General features: G+C 31.6%; 1 protein-coding gene and 3 non-coding genes across 4 annotated transcripts in view; 1 reads left to right on the top strand and 3 right to left on the bottom strand.

The window, feature by feature from the left end:
* The window catches only part of LOC108749296 (apoptotic protease-activating factor 1-like), an 11,189-nt gene extending 8,280 nt beyond the window's left edge, over window positions 1-2,909 (bottom strand). Inside the window, exon 1 of the mRNA XM_018487895.1 lies at window positions 2,122-2,909. The gene's annotated coding sequence lies outside the window, so the exon portion shown is untranslated. The remainder of the gene's footprint in view (window positions 1-2,121) is intronic.
* Window positions 2,910-3,308: 399 nt separating this feature from the next.
* Window positions 3,309-3,380, top strand: Trnae-cuc. The gene has a single exon. It is a non-coding gene; the product is annotated as a tRNA-Glu (tRNA).
* Window positions 3,381-3,518: 138 nt separating this feature from the next.
* Window positions 3,519-3,590, bottom strand: Trnag-ucc. The gene has a single exon. It is a non-coding gene; the product is annotated as a tRNA-Gly (tRNA).
* A 277-nt stretch (window positions 3,591-3,867) lies between these two features.
* Window positions 3,868-3,939, bottom strand: Trnag-ucc. Its single transcript has one exon. It is a non-coding gene; the product is annotated as a tRNA-Gly (tRNA).
* Between the last annotated feature and the right edge of the window lie 452 nt (window positions 3,940-4,391).

The raw sequence follows: 4,391 nt of genomic DNA, 5'->3' as shown, positions 1-4,391 counted from the left end.
CACACACACACACACACACACACACACACACACACACACACACACACACACACACACACAGTACCTTCCATAAGTTGGGAACACCCTATGTTTTACAGGAAATTACATGACAACGATCTGTATACGTTTTTGGTTTAAATACTTCATAAGACGTCTAAATGTTATATAGGTATTCTAGATAAATATTTATCTAAAATACCTATAAGCTTGTACGTGCTGAAAATATGTTTGACAATCATTTCACAGCATTGAAGTGCTCAAAATTAAATTTTGCGCTTTGATCTATTCTTTATATGTATTGTTATTTATTTTGGAACGTTGTACTTGTGTTCGTTGTTCATACACAAATCATTTAATTGTAGTTTAACGGTTTCTATAAAAGTGATAAACTATTTGAGTCGCAAGTTGATTTCAGATTCTGTGAAATGGCCTCGAAGAATCAGATTTTGTATGAATCGCATTTTAATAAAAATTCCATATTTTAACATGTTATAAAATCTTTAATTAAAAAAAGAAAAAATAAAAGTACATACATACGTACGTTTATATCGTCTTTTTTTAATTAAGTACTTATTTATAAACTTGTAGAACGTGTCCCCAAACTTATAGAGAATACTAATAATTATAAATGTAATTTGCATCACAAATAAAAGATGTAGGTTATCTTAATTTACGAGAAAACGCAGTCACTATTTCATTCTATCATAAAGGTGTTCAAGGAATAGAATATTCCTTGCGTAGATAAAACCTTTAATTCCATTTCAAACACTGATAAAACTTTTATCAATCCTTTTTACTTTTATCTTTTTATACTTTTTCTTTTTTTCTTATGAATGTGTGTCTCAGGAGAGATATACGACTAGAAAAAAGTTTCACTGTAAAATAAATTTAAGAAAAAGTCGAATGTTACCATAAATTTCGTTTTCAAAAAAAAAAAAAATAAATAAATAAAAAAAATAAAAAAATATTAAAATTAAGAAATTGAAAAATTATCCACACAATACGGAGAGCTTCCTGGGAGCTCCTCGAGAGCTCATGAAATTTTTGTAAGCTTTATTTTTAAACTTCAAAACTTAAAAGCGGACATAGAAGTTTCCTTCTCGGGAAGGAAACTTCTATATCCGCTATGTCCCTTTTCGTTTCCTTGGAAACTTTATTTCTCGCAAAGAGTTCATTTTAAGCTATCTGAGAGCTCAGCAAAATGAACTGACTGAGAGCTTATTTAATCGAATTTTGTAAGCTCTCTAGAAGCTCAACAATATGAACTCCTTGACAATTGGAAATCCATTTTGTCGAATGCTCCATTTTAAAAGCTCCCCGAAAACTTAAGAAAATGAAGTCCCTGGAAACCCTTAATCGGAGCTTTGTACTGTGTAGGTAATAAATTGAAAAAATAGTAATATATTTATCTTTATCCTTTTTACTTCATCCTTATATTCTTCTTTCTTTCTTACGAACTTATGCTTCGGAGATTTACGCCCGAAAAGAAAATTCGTCAAAAAATAAATTTAAGAATAAAGATGAAAAATGTTTACATATCTTCGTTTAAAAATAAAAAATTATAAATTAAGAAATTGAAAAATTACCAATATATTTATGCGTTTATTTAAGCTTTTATTTATAATTTTCTTAATTAATTTAAATTACAACCGCTGTTAAGATAAATTCAACGAATTATTATAAAAGCATAAAAAAATTAAAGCTTGAAGCATAAATATATTATTAATTTTCCGATCCACACTTTCTTTTCATTTATATTTCCGATACATTCTACAAAGCAACAGATAAAACTAACGACGAGAAATACTGGGAAAAAAATTCGAAAAATTCTATTAGTCGCAACTATCTTTAATAATATTTCGAATTACGAATATCGCGAATGTAGACGCCAGTAAAAGATCTCGAGAATTCTCGCATTCGATTGACGATGGAAATAGTATAACGGTTTTTTTTTGCTCTATTATGAATAATAAAGACGACCTTATACTTTCCACAATTATTAAACATGCATCATATTCTTAAAACTGAATATAAATGCCTTTTTTTTTTAAATATTATTTTTATATATCAGTTTTAGATCGGGATGCAAGCAATATCCGTAATGTTCTTTTCCCGACTTACCAAGTTTCTTTTTTTTTCTCACGCTTTTCCCATAATCGCCATTTTAATTTTCTTGACCAATGGTCTTTCTCATCCTTTTTAAATAACAATACCCCTATCCTCTTTCTTCTTTCTTACCATTCTTCTTTCCTTAAACAAGATGCAGCTGCGCCGTTTCGCACTCCGTCGAGATCCTCACTTACGCTGATTACACGGATGCAGCTACTCTCGTAATTACTAATCTTTTGTGAGGATAAATGTGCTTTGTTCGGAAAAATGTGAGTAATCTCTAACGTGACGCTGATTCTACCTGTTCACTCTACGATTAACACTCCGCGACTGAGAAACAGGTACTCGTACAACATTTGTGTCGGTGCTCTACCGTCTACGGAGTATCTATAAATGCGACGTTGCCGTGCGTTGTCCATACTATAGCTGATAGCATACGCTATAGATATTAGCTATTGGCAACTACCACCACTCTTCCCCCACCACGCGTTACTAAAGTAACGCAAGCCAAAATATGGCATCACTGTAGAGTGACAGCGTGATCCACTGTCCTTCCGTCCTTCATCGACATCGCGACACAAAGCGCATAATGACTGTAACAATGTTATTGAAACGTTTTCAAAAGACAGGCAGTGGCAGAAGTATGTTCACAGCAGGGCAAGTTTTTTCACGTCTAATTTACAAAAGTGCAGTCGTACGAGATCCTAGATTTCACACTGAATTACAACACGTCATTGAGACGCTGCACCGAGCTGCACTCGTGCACTGCAAAGCCAGTCATGGCAACATGGCGCTGGTTCAGCTGGTCGACGCGATGGTAGGAAGACGTCAGTGCTGCACCCTGCTACTACAGTGTGTACTGAATGAATTAATCGAATCTCCAACACAAAACATACGAAAAGATCGCTTATTCAAGGATAACAAAGAGATAACTGCTTAAATATTTCTTGATATGAAAGTTTCCTTGGTACGAGTCTAAGATAGATTTTTAAACGTTAATTGAAGGAAATATGACATGCTGTAAATAAAACAAGCATTATATATAATTGAAATATCAAAGGAATCCTTTGATATTTAAATAATAATTGTGTATTACTTTTTTATCTTGAAATTTATGGATCTTAATTTATATTAATTTATTGATAAATGCTTTATTCATAATACGAAATGTTTGAGTATTAGAGAGTCTGAAAACATACTCCGATATGGTCTAGTGGCTAGGATACCTGGCTCTCACCCAGGAGGCTCGGGTTCGATTCCCGGTATCGGAATATATTATTTTTGTCTCAATTTATAATATAATTGTTAATAAATTTTTGAACACCGAACAATTTAATTTATAAAATTCACTCTTGTAAAATTTAAATTAAATAAAAAAAAAACATTAATACGAGTGGCAAAAATAAGCCTGCGATGGCCGGGAATCGAACCCGGATCAACTGCTTGGAAGGCAACTATGCTGACCATTACACCACCATCGCAGATGCAAGCCAGTTTGTTCAGAATGAATGTAAGGTATACTTAGTTCAATATGGCAAAGAAATAAATCGAAATAAAAAAAAACACCTAGAACGATCCAGAATCAAAATTAATTGCTCGGAAAACGATCATTATGGCGATTGCCGTTGTATTGTAAGTGGGATTAATAAAATTTTATGAGTTTTTTCATGGTGATGCAATGACAATCGATTTATTACATTTTTTATTATATTCGCTTTATATATAAATTTGCAAAAAGAAAAATAAAAAAATAACTCCTGCGATGGCCGGGAATCGAACCCGGATCAACTGCTTGGAAGGCAACTATGCTAACCATTACACCACCATCGCAGTTGGAAAGTAGTTTCATACACGTGTACACATTGTCGAAAGACATTGATTCATAATCTTTCTTCTTGAACAATATAATTAATAATTTTGCTCTTTATAACTTTCTGTACTTAATCGTTCTGCTTTCCTTTTTTTCCTTCCAATTTATATATTTATTTAATTTCAAATGCAGAAATAATACAATATATTCCAATTAGAAATATATTTAAGAAGAAATATATATTGCAGAACACTATAGAACACTTAAAAGACAAAAAAGAATTTCATTTTGTATAATAGTTGTTAAAATTTGATATAAATAAATTTTTTTCGATAAGCAAAGCATAAAATTTAAATATGAAGTTTGTTAAAGAATATTGAGAACAAATCACGTACGCGATACAAATTGTATAATGCAAACGCAATTAGTAAAAATTGATGACTGAGCTCTAGTCTATGAAATTTATTAATTT

Source organism: Trachymyrmex septentrionalis, unplaced genomic scaffold (assembly GCF_001594115.1).
Source record: "Trachymyrmex septentrionalis isolate Tsep2-gDNA-1 unplaced genomic scaffold, Tsep1.0 scaffold29, whole genome shotgun sequence".
Classification (NCBI taxonomy): domain Eukaryota; kingdom Metazoa; phylum Arthropoda; class Insecta; order Hymenoptera; family Formicidae; genus Trachymyrmex; species Trachymyrmex septentrionalis.
This window is presented reverse-complemented; position numbering and strand designations above follow the sequence as displayed.